The 12,810-nt window shown below is 42.4% G+C and overlaps 1 pseudogene; it reads right to left on the bottom strand.

Moving 5' to 3' along the window:
• Positions 1–1,448: 1,448 nt before the first annotated feature.
• On the bottom strand, positions 1,449–4,138 carry LOC137185243 (uncharacterized; annotated as a pseudogene).
• Positions 4,139–12,810: the final 8,672 nt, after the last annotated feature.

Raw genomic sequence — 12,810 nt, 5'->3', positions numbered from 1 at the left:
AACAATTTACCGTAGTTTAATGAAAATTTGCGGAAACTAATGAAATCTAGAGATGCTGCACTAAGGAAGGCAATTAAAACTAGAAGGGACACTGACATGCTGATTTCTAAAGGTTTAAGGAACAAAATTATCCAAGAGCTAAGAGAAGCTAAATCTCATTTTTATCTCAATGTTTTGAATGAGGCAAAAGGCAACAGTAAATTGATCTGGAAAAACATCGATAATCTCACAAGGAGGGACCCAAGGAGATTTTAAACTCAAAGTACAGGGAAAGTTAATTGAAGACCATCTTACTGTTGCTTCTGTTTTTAATAATTTTTTTCTTGAGTCTGTATATGAGTTAGGAAAAAATTTTCCTATAGATGATACAGGTCAGGTTTTTGAGCCGGTTGAGACTAATGAGTTACGAGTAAACAAAATCATCAGCTCCATAAAAAGTTCCAAAAGTAGAGATGCTCTCCAATTTGACACTATATTTGTCAAATCACACAAAGATATCTTAATTCCCTCTATTGCTCATTTAATTAATTTGTCTTTTAAACACAGCTCCTTTCCTGATGACTGGAAATGTGCCATTGTCACGCCTATTTTTAAATCAGGAGACCACCTTGAAGCCAGTAACTACAGACCAATAAGTATACTGCCAGTACTCTCAAAGGTTGCTGAGAAAGTTGTCATTAAACAACTGACAACATTTCTTAATACAAGCAATTTTGGTCTACATTGTATGCAATTTTGCTTTAGAGCTAATCATTCCACCGAAACTACTACCTTGCACTTAATAGAGCAAATTAAATCAAGACTTGACAAAGGAGGAGTAATTGGTGCTGTATTTTTAGATCTGCATAAAGCATTCGACACAGTCAATCATGATGTTTTAATATTGAAACTCTCTAAATTTAACTTCTCATCTAGAGCACTGGCATGGATGTCTTCATATTTATCTAATAGGATATAATGTGTTAAAGTTGGTGACACATTGTCCAGTAACATGAAGTGCAGAATGGGTGTTGCACAAGGGTCAGTGTTAGGTTCCCTATTATTTAGCCTATATGTGGCCAGGCCCAGACAGGCAAGGCCCAAATTTGGTTCTGTTAGAATTTTAGGTTGCACTGACCCTTTAATATTCAACTCACACCAGATAAAAGGCCACAGATCCCTTATAATGATACAGATGATGGTAAATGATGGACTGAGACAAGGAATTCCCCCAAGATTACAAAAATTTATTAATAAAATAATAACAGTAATAATTTAACAAGAAGTTAAAACAGGATATTTATTAAATACTGACTACTTTAAAATTGTGCAAAAGTACAAAAGATATTTCAATAGCAAGTTCTTGAATACATCTTCTGATGCTCCTGAACACATGGTTAGTGATGTAACCTGGTGCCCTCAAGTGTTTTGGGTCTTACAACAATCATACACCCTCCTCCAGGTGACCTCACCACGGCTGATCAGACCGCGGTGTGTGTTCAGGTGGCATTCGCTTGTCCCCATGGACCTTCTCTCCGGATCCAGAGCCATCTCGAGGCTTTCTCTGCTGCTTCGGTGAAGTTATTGATAGCTCTGGTCCTTGCTCCTCCTGTGATGCCCAGTACACTGAGGGCTCTGTGGAGTGACTGGCCCACAAATCCTCTACAGCCTACTTCAATGGGCATGCACCTCGCCTTCCAGCCCAGCTCTCGCCAGCCGTTGACCAGGTGTTCGTATTTGGTCCTCTTCCTTTCACGAGCCTCCCCCAAACACTCTTCCCAAGGCACCGTCAGATCCATGATGAGGATGTTCTTAGTAGCCTCAGAGACCAGAAGTATATCTGGCCTCAAGGTGGTGCTGATGATGTGTTGCAGGAACCTCAGCTGTTTCTCGAGGTCCACTAAGAGCTGTCAGTCCCGGGTTGTTGACAGGATCCCTGCCGCCTCAGTCTTGTGTCCTGCCTTGGCTGCACTCCTGCCTTGACAAAAGCTATTGCACTGGTGGTGTTTCGCATTCGGCTGCAGCTGCTGATACCCTTGCTGATGGCTTCTGCAAACAGTTTCAGCACCTGATCATGGTGCCAGGTGTAACGGCCCTCGCCAAGAGCTTTTGGGCAGGAGCTCAGGATGTGCTTCAACATACCCCTTGCTGAGCACAGTGAGCGATTTTGAGTCTCCACCTGTCCCCAGGTGAAGAGGTTCGCCGGGCTGGGCAGGACATCATACACTGCCCGAATCAGGAAGGTGATGCGATGTGGCTTTGCCTGCCAGAGGTCTGTCCAGGTGACTTTTCAGTCCATTGCCTGCTCCCACCTTGTCCAGGCCCCCTGTTGCCTCTGACCAACCTCTGCTTGACCTTTCTTCCTCCACTGCAGCCCTCACCTCCTCCTGAATCTGCCTCTGCTTCTCCTTCCCCTCGCACTCCCTTTGCTGAGGTGTTGGGAACAGCCCCAAGCCCACTCTGCCATGAGCCACCACGCCCACCAGATCTTTTTGGCACAGCCAGGACTCAGCATCCAGCACAGCAGCCTTAGCACTCCACTTCCTTCTTGTCTTCACCACCACTCCAGCCTGGGCCACCTTCGGGTCTCTTGAGTCTCTGTACATCAGCACCTCTCAAGTCCGTGTGACCTTGAATTCTTCTTCCAAAGACTTCAAGGGCATCCGAAGCTTCATGCTGTTCCCGTAGAGGGCGATGGTGCTGAGACTTCTGGGCAACCCCAACCATCTCCTGAGGCAGCTGCTGACCTTCCTCTCCAAGGTCTCCACAGTGGACATGGGGACCTCATAAACAAGTCGCAGCCATAGTATCCTTGGCAGAATGCCATGCTGGTCAATCCACGCTTTAAACTTGCCTGGGAGGCCGGATCTGTCAACTGCTCTTAGCCAGCTATCCAGTTCCTGGTGGGTGGACTGAACCGATGAAGAGTCCTTAAGGCTGCTGTCAAACACCTTGCCCAAGCTCCTCACCGGCTTCTCAGAGATGGTTGGTATTTGCTTCCCTTTGATGTTAAATCAGAACCTTTTGGTGACCTTGCCCTTCTTCACCACTAGTGCTCTGGACTTGGCTGGTTTAAAACTCATCTGCGTCCACTGGATAAGCTTTCCCAGCCCTTGCAGGATCCATCTACATCCTGGTACAGACTCCGTGGTTATTGTCAGGTTGTCCATAAAGGCCCTGATTGGTGGCTGGCAGATCCCTGATTGGGTTCGGGGGCCCCGACACCCTGGCTCAGCTGACTTCACAATCATGTTCATCGCTAGGGCAAACAAGGTTACCGAGATGGTGCAGCCTGTGATTATCCCAACCTCCAGCTTATACCACTCAGATGTTACGGCTCCTGCTGAGACTCTCCTGAACTGATCATAATAATCCAGGATCAAGTCTGCAACATGATGTGGCACATGGTGTTTGGTCATGGTGGTCTTGACCATCTTGTGGGGGATGGAGCCATACGCATTGGCTAGGTCTAACCACAGAACTGTGAGGTCACCCTTGTTCTCACGGGCTTCCCTGATGAGCTGTGTCACCACTCCAGTGTGTTCTAGACACCCCGGCACTCCAGAGATCCCTCCCTTCTGCACCGACGCGTCTATGTAGTTGTTACTGGAGAGGAAGTCAGACAGCCACCTCGCTGCTATGCTGAAGAAGATCTTTCCTTCTACGCTCAGCAGGGAAATCATCCTGAATTGGCTGATCTTCTTTGAATCTCTTTAGGGATCAAGACTCCTTCAGCACACCTCCACTGCAGCACCACCTTCTCTCTCCTCCAGATGACTCTTAGGATCTTCCAAAGTCGCTTAAGTAGCAATGGACAGTACTTGTAGACCTTGTACGGGAAACCACTTGGTCCAGGGGCATAGCTAGATCTTGCCTTCCTCACAATCTCCTGGACTTCCTTCAGAAGTGGTTCCCTAGTGTCAAAGACCTTGGTTGGAGGTGGTGGGCCTACAAGGATATCACACTGGCCCAGCTGTATCTGCCTGTTGGGGTCACTGTAGATGTTCTGGAAGTGCAAATCTAGCTCCTCCTTTGAGCAGACCAGATTGCCATCTCGCTTCTGCCCCAACAGCGATTTGGTGAAGCCAAAGGGATTTGCGATGAAAGAAGCCCGCTTCCTGGCTCTCTCCTTCCAGCGCCTTTTTCTGTATTTCTGCATAAATATGACCTAAAACGTGATCAGATTTCCATTCAAGTCCTAAAAATAGATAAAGAGACATCAGTTAAACAAATGTGACAAAAACCTTACACTTGTTCATTTATTTATTGAGGGAAATGATCCAATGTTACATATTTGTGCGTGGCAAAAGTATGTGAACCCTTAGGATTATCAATTCATTTGAAGGGGAAATCAGAGTTGGGTGTTTCAATCAATGGGATGACAATCAAGTGTGAGTCTGAGAGGTGCTGCCTCATTTAAGAAGAGAAATCTGGGTCTTCACTGTCAAACTCTGAGCTTCACAACACAGGTTTGTGAAAGTGTGTCATGGCTCAAACAAAGGAGATTTCTGAGGACCTTAGAAGAAGAGTTGTTGATGCTCACCAAGCTGGAAAGGGTCACAAAACCATTTCTAAAGAGTTTCTAAAGAGTTTGGGGAGAGACAGGTAGGGCATTTAGCAACTGACAGAAATTGGCAGGTCGTAAGACATCAACTACCAAAAAAAGCAGTATTCACAAACATCTGTCACAGAAACGTAGCTGTGTGATATGATAGCAGTCAAAATTACTGTCAGAAATTAAAAATGAACCACAACCCATATAAACGTCAGGGCCTGAAAGTATTCACCTCAACTCATATTATCCCACGCCATAGTCACAGGTCATCACAGCTAATGCAAACCGCCAAAGAAATATTTCATACCGTGACTCCACGTTTTCCAAAGCAGTCAGTCAGGACTCCAAATGTTAATAGGAGTCCTGACGTTAACTCCAATCCTGTTGTCTTCCTCACCATCATCTTATTTCTTCCTCTTGCAATGCATGCACTTAAGTTTTTTTTAGCTAGCTCTTCCTTCACATGGCCCGACTGCTGAAAAGCTGTAAAATGTGTCTAGTGGCAAATTAAAAAATAAATAAAAATAAAATAGATATACATATTTATATATGTTGTAGCCATCACGAAACAATGTAAGGCACAATAATTTACTTATGGAATAGTATCTTACTTTTACAACCGAAAGTGATGACCATCTGACTGTCCGTCCAGCAACAACAAAATAAGCATTTTTGATTGGCCGATGTTAGCGCTACTGCAATGGTTTAGGCATGACCAAAATTACCATAACACTAATAAATCAACAACAAGAACCAATAGTCGCGGCGGTAGGCCAAATAATATATTGATGCATTTGGCAATTATTCAGTATTTCAGTCTACTCTGGCTTTTACCTTTTACTGAACATAAATTGTAGATATTTATGCAAGTAGCACTGGAACTTTCTATTTGTCCATACACTTCATGACAGTACCCTCAGTCTCTAAAAACTAGTACTAGTAACTATTATCTACTACAGCACCTAGTAAAAACAAAAATAGAAACTAGACATTAATAAAAAAGATTCTAGATAGAGTACTTATTAATCCCAAAGGGAAATTAGTGTTACAGCAGCCACTTGACATAACTCAAATACAAGAATAATGAAGAACGTAAAAGAAACCAATACAATTAAAAACTTAATTATATATACAACTAAAAAGACTGACTTAAATATAATAAATACAAATAGAATAGAGACTGGAGAAAAAACCATAATATACTATTTGCTGAGCATACACTGTTCAGTTATGTTAATATGCTATAATACATTGTACATTACAGTGCAAATCAGGAGGACATTGCTCATGTAGTAAGGTGCATGATTGTCCATGGACATTAGAAATAACTGTACATTCATACTTTTGATAGTCACAAAAGAATAATGACTAGTAGAACTTTATCATTCACCAGGGGAAAAATAGACACTAGTGAAAAAAGAAAATATGTTAGTGAGGAAAAAAACTGGTGACTTATGACATATGATTCTGGCTGCTACATTCTGTACCCTGGCTCCTACAAGAAATGTGATATTAACATATAATTTTGTTAATTTTGATTAACGTTGTTTACACACATCAATCTTATGATAATAAAACACCAAATAAGAGTAATTGTATTGATTTAACAAGCACTACCACCAGAACTGGTACGGACATTGAACCAAAACCAATTACGCCAAACCATCACTGCAACAAAACAGAGGATACATTGGATAGTTTTCTATACATGGTTACTGAAAGAATAACAACACAAGAAAAAGTGTTTAGGTATGTGATTCTTTAATATCCTTTAAATCAGTAGTCAGGATGTAAGTACAAAGTCTTTCATGTTAAGGCCGATAACATCATTTGAGTACCTAAAAACAATGCATTTGTGTTAACAGGTTAGGCAGACATGCATGCATCTGGTGGCCAGCAGCAAATTCCCAGAGGCTGACATCAGTGATGAGATAGAGCAGGAGACAGGCAGTGTGCGCACCCTGACAGATTCATTTCAACCGGATACAGAGGAGGGAGGCAATAAGCAGTACATTTGCACAGGCACTTTGACAGATGACATACTTACCAACCAAGTTATAAACAATGACCACTCATACTGTACATCTGTGGAAGGCCTCTCCCCAGCTAGGGCACCATCATCTCCGCAAGATCTTGACCTTAGCAGTGAGGGTTATGAAGAGTCTGAGGAAGAAAGTGCAATGGAAGAGGGTCAAGATAATGCTTATGATGATGAATTTGAGTTGAGTGGTGAGGGAAGCCTCAGTGATGAGGATCAAAGTGTCAGTGATGTTGAGGATGAGGAACCAAATGTCTCACAAGAGAGAAAGAGTATTGTGTCAACAGGGGAATTGTTGAAGCTCTTTCGTGTGTGCCATTGGGAAGGTTGTGGCAAATATTTGGTGAGGCCACCAACAGTCACCAAAAGTGGATTTGGGCTTAGGATTAATACGGAATGCATTGACGGGACGGCCATGATTATATGTGGCATTCTCAGCCTTTCATAAGAGGAATAATGGAATGCACTATTTCTGTCCCTGCTGCTGTATTTTGCAGTGGAAATGAGTGCAGTCCATTCATGGAGGTGTGTGACACCACTGGTATGGAAACCATCTTTATAAGACAGTGGTTCAACATACAGAAGGCCTATGTCATCCCAGATGTCAACAATGCCTGGACAGTACACAATGAGGCTGTACTGAGTGCTGTATGTGATGAGCCACTAATCGTGTCAGGAGACTGCAGATATGACAGCCCAGGTCACAACGCTTCGTATGGCACTTACTCGCTTCTGGACATCAAGTTGAAGTTGGCGGTGGCACAGGAAACTGTAAAAGTCACAGAGGTGAAAAACAGTTATTGGCTTGAGGTGGATGGTCTGTCACGTCCTGCCTGGACTTTTTCTTATTTTTGGACTCTTTGTGTATTTTGTTCTCTTGAGTTTTCAGTGTTGCATTTATGTTGCCTGGTTTCCCTTGTGTGTTCTTCCTGTGTTTATGTACACCTCCTCTCACCTGCCCTGCATCACCTTGGTTAGCTCAGCCCTGCTCCTAGTGTCTTCCCCAGTTTATCTGCCCCCAGTCTGCCCGTGTGTTGTGTCACCTGTTGTCTGTTTACTTTAGTTCCTGTTTTATTTTGAAATATTTTCTCCTTGTGTCTTTTCACCTTTACTTCCTGTGTTTGATTACCCCATGTGTTTCACCTGTGTCTCGTTTCCCTCACCTGTGTTTAGTTTGCAATCACACCCTGTGTATTTATAGTCCAGTTTTCAGTTCGGTCTTTGTTGAGTCGTCTGCTTTTGTGCTGTGCGTGTTCTGAGTTTTTTTCCTGCGTTTTTTTCCTGTGTTTATGGATTTTGTCCTGGTTCCAGTGTCTCCTGTGACTTTTGAGTTCATTCATTAAATATTCAGCATTGTATCCAACCTGCTTGCCGTCTCTGCATTTGGGTCCACCTGCTCCACTCACCCACCTCCCTGACATGGTCTGGAGAGAGGTGCCTTTCCAAGTTGGGAGAGTATGATGTGGCCATATCTGTTTTGGCAACCGACTGCCACCCATCGGTGCAGAAAGTCATGCGTCAGGAATATAAATGCATACAGCATGAGTATGACCTCTGGCACATTGTGAAGTCTGTCAAAAAAACGACTGCTGCAGTGCCACAATGAGGAGTTGTTCGAGAGGATCAGAATGATCACAAACCATCTCTGGTTTTGTGTCTCAACATGTGAGGGATATGTGACAAGGTTAAAGGGGAAGTGGATCTCGCTCCTGCATCACATAATCAATGTGCATCACTGGGTGTCTGGTGAGACAATCACAAAGTGTGAGCACCCTACCTACACCCAGGCGGAAGAGAGTCAGCGTCCATGGCTCCTCCCCAGCTCTGCTGCCTTTCAGCACCTGCAGAAGATAGTGCTTGACAAGCAGCTCCTGATGAAACTGGAAAAAACCACCCTGGGCATTCACACAGGACAGCTGGAAAGTCTTCACTCTTTGTACACAAAGTACACAATGAAGAGGAAGAAATTTCTGAGGGAGAGTTTGGAGGCGTCTGCGTGTTGCTGCACTGGATCACAACAGTAACGTGAACAGGGAGATAGCTACAACAAAGGAAGGTGCGGAGCAACATAAACACCAGTACTCAAAGGCTGCTCAACAGTATGTGGTGACCCCACTGAAAGCAGACAAAGATTATTCGTTCTGGAAGAACATTGTGACAGGAGTGATCACTAGGTGTAAGTCCAAATCCATCTGCGCAACATTACAGGAGCTGAAAACTGAGACTCTTATCACCCTGGCCCAGCACAAAGGTGTGGACAAACCAGAGAAGGCACTGTCTGTTGCCAAGCACCTGAGCAGATTTACATCCTCACAGCACCATAACACAGCTCACTGAGGAAGAGCAGAAAGAACAACACTAAATAAGTTACTTAACAAGTTCAACTAACTGATTGATCCATGATTGTTCTGTTATTATAAGAATTAAGAATCAGAATTAATTTTGAGAAAAAAATGTTCAAATTCAGAGTTCTGTGTATTTCCATTACTGTAGAAACCCTGCAGAATGTTCTATTGATGTAACATATTTAGATTCTGTTTTGAGATTCTAATCCAGCCTCGATCCTCTGTTCACATTTCAAATCATACATATGTTATATATCATATTACTGGAATAAGTCTTTCTTGCAGACAGTATTAATGTGTGTGAATTTTCCACAGTTATAATATTAGTGCAAGTCCGAGCTCAGGTCAGTGTCAAAGAAGCTCTTGTCATTACATCACTACAATAATAATATTAACAATCATAATATCAATAATAATTATTATTATTTATTTGATGGTAATAGACAACACAACTACTAAATAGCATTTAAATGCAAATTCAACCACTTAATTAAATATAAACAGTAAATCATATTTAATGGCAAACATTGAATGCAACACTTAAAAATCATCATACATATAGGCATACTCAAATCCATGGTACTCTGGGGAGGGAAAAACAGCCCTGATGGAGCTGACCACACAGGCTGGAATCGAGATCCGGTTCTTCTTCCCCAAATGGCCCCTGGCCCAGAGGGTAAACTGCCTATATGCAGTCAACCTAAAGAGACGGGTGGAAAAGAAATGTATTGTTTAGATTTAGTAAACAATATATTTTTGAACATGGGTGATGTACATTCTGATATATGTGATGATGAATCTGATATAATGTTTATATGTAAGATGTATGTTTGATATTTTGAAGTATGGCTTTTATATTACTGCTTTTTTCTATGTACTTTATTGAATTGTTAATTGTTTTTGGATGTTTATCGCCCTGGGCGGTTTGTATGGATAACCACATCTGCCAACATAGAGCCTGCAGAATATGTTTAAATAAAATGTTGCTTATTTAGTTTGTGAAAGTCTGACGTGCTTTTCAGGCTCAGGATGATTTTATAGGAGATGCAGCTGTGCAGCGTCATGTTTTCCTGAAGGAGCTGAGACGCACTGAAACGGAGAAGAAGAAAGGAGAAGCCTTTTGGCTCATGAAGAAAAATAGTAGTGTTTTTATGATTGATTCATGATTCAGTAATTTTTATTTTTATAAATAAATAGGCTATGAGAAGCTGCTGTTGTGCTTTCATTCCTTCTCCACAGGTAGTTTTCCAGATCTGCTGTATTATGGCCAGGCTGACAAAGAGTCATAACTCTACTGATCCATGTATTCCTATAGCTCTCAGTAGTAACGACTTTATGAGCTTCTTTAATGATAAAATTCTAACTATTAGAGACAAAATTAACCATCTCCTGCCCTCAACAGGCACCGTTCTCTCCCCAAACACAGGAACCTTGGTAACGGCAGTAAATCCTGACATATATTTGGACTGTTTTTCTCCAGTAGACTTGTCTGAACTAACTTCAATGATTTGTTCAGCTAAACCATCAACCTGTCTCTTAGATCCCATCCCAACTAGGCTGCTTAAGGAAGCCTTACCCTTAGTGAGCACTTCTTTACTAGATATGATCAATCTGTCTTTAGTAACAGGCTATGTACCACAGTCCTTTAAAGTAGCTGTAATTAAACCTCTTCTTAAAAAGCCTACTCTTGATTCAGGTGTTTTAGCCAATTATAGACCTATATCTAACCTTCCATTTCTATCCAAGATCCTTGAGAAAGCAGTCTCTAATCAGTTATGTGACTTTCTACATAACAATAGTTTATTTGAGGATTTTCAGTCAGGATTTAGAGCGCATCATAGCACAGAAACAGCACTGGTGAAAGTCACAAATGACCTCCTAACTGCATCAGACAAAGGATTTGTCTCTATACTTGTCCTGTTAGATCTTAGTGCTGCATTTGACACAATTGACCATCAAATCCTTTTGCAGAGACTGGAACATTTAATTGGCATTAAAGGAACTGCATTAACCTGGTTTAAGTCCTATTTATCAGACCGATTTCAGTTTGTACATGTGAATGATGAATCCTCCGTGAAGGCAAAAGTTAGACACGGAGTTCCACAAGGTTCTGTACTTGGACCAATTCTATTCACCTTATATATGCTTCCTTTAGGTAATATTATTAGGAAACACCCCATAAATTTTCATTGTTACGCAGACGATACCCAATTATATTTATCAATGAAGCCAGATGAACCCAATCAGTTAAACAAACTCCAAACATGCCTTAACGACATAAAGACCTGGATGACCTGCAATTTTCTACTACTAAATTCAGATAAAACTGAAGTTATTGTGCTTGGCCCTAAACACCTTAGAAACAAATTATCTAATGATAAAGCTGCTCTGGATGGCATTACCCTGGCCTCCAGCACCACCGTAAGGAATCTGGGAGTTATCTTTGATCAGGATATGTCCTTTAACTCCCACATAAATCAAATTTCAAGGACTGCCTTTTTTCACTTACGTAATATCACAAAAATCAGGCACATCCTGTCCCTAAAAGATGCAGAAAAACTAGTTCACGCATTTGTTACTTCTAGGCTGGATTATTGCAATTCCTTATTATCAGGCTGCCCTAACAAGTCTCTAAAGACTCTCCAGCTGGTCCAGAACGCAGCTGCACGTGTATTGACTAAAACTAGAAAAAGAGACCACATTTCTCCCATTTTAGCTTCACTACATTGGCTTCCTGTAAAATCTAGAATAGAATTTAAAATCCTTCTCCTAACTTACAAAGCCCTTAATGGTCAGGCACCATCATATCTTGAAGAGCTCATAATACCGTATTATCCCACTAGAACACTGCGCTCCCAGTATGCAGGCTTACTGGTGGTCCCTACAGTCTTTAAAAGTAGAATGGGAGGCAGAGCCTTCAGCTATCAGGCTCCTCTTCTATGGAACCATCTACCGGATTCAGTCCGGGGTGCAGACACCCTCTCTATGTTTAAGAGTAGGCTTAAAACTTTCCTTTTTGATAAAGCTTATAGTTAGGGCCGACCAGGCTCGCCTTGGATCAGCCCTTAGTTATGCTGCTATAGGCCTAGACTACTGGGGGACTTCCCATGATGCACTGAGCTCCTCTCTCCTCCTCCTCTCCATCTGTATGCATTCATGTAACATCAATGCATGTCACTAACTTTGCTTCTTCCCTGGAGTTTTTTGTGCTTTCTCATCTCACAGAAAAACCTGACTCCCGGGCCGAACCTTCGCGGTCCTTCACAGTCCTGATGGCATCCTTCCCTGGCTGTTGCTGCTTGTGCTTGTTGTTGTTTGTTGTTGTCATTGTTTTTCTTCTGTCCCCCCTCCCCCTTTCCCTCTCTCTTTCTCTCTCTCAACCCAACCGGTCAAAGCAGATGGCCGCCCACCAAGAGCCGGGGTCTGCTTGAGGTTTCTACCCGTTAAAGGGGAGTTTTTCCTTACCGCTGTCGCCAAGTGCTTGCTCATGGGGGAACTGTTGGGTCTCTGTAAATTAAAGAGTACGGTCTTGACCTGCTCTATGTGAAAAGTGCCTTGAGATGACTTCTGTTGTGATATGGCGCTATATAAATAAAGATTGATTGATTGATTGATTGATTGTATTACAATAACAGCCTGACTGTTTACTGTCCTGTCAGATCAGCTGACAAATCAATAAACAGATTGGATCAAAGGGGTGTTGCTATCCGTTAAAAAAGTTCCGCATATGATACACCTGTGTTTCCTCGCTCTAAGCTGCTCCAGGAGCTTCCTCTCTCCTTGCTCCTCATCTCCTCCAGGTATATTTAAGGGATTGGAAGATCCTCCATGATGGTGGAGGGAGATCGGTTTCCGGGTCACAGAGGAGAGAGGATGCAAGGAAGCATAGAATT

Source organism: Thunnus thynnus, chromosome 6, assembly GCF_963924715.1.
Source record: "Thunnus thynnus chromosome 6, fThuThy2.1, whole genome shotgun sequence".
NCBI lineage: Eukaryota > Metazoa > Chordata > Actinopteri > Scombriformes > Scombridae > Thunnus > Thunnus thynnus.
The sequence above is the reverse complement of the archived record's forward strand: the minus strand, read 5'-3'. Positions and strand labels throughout refer to the sequence as shown.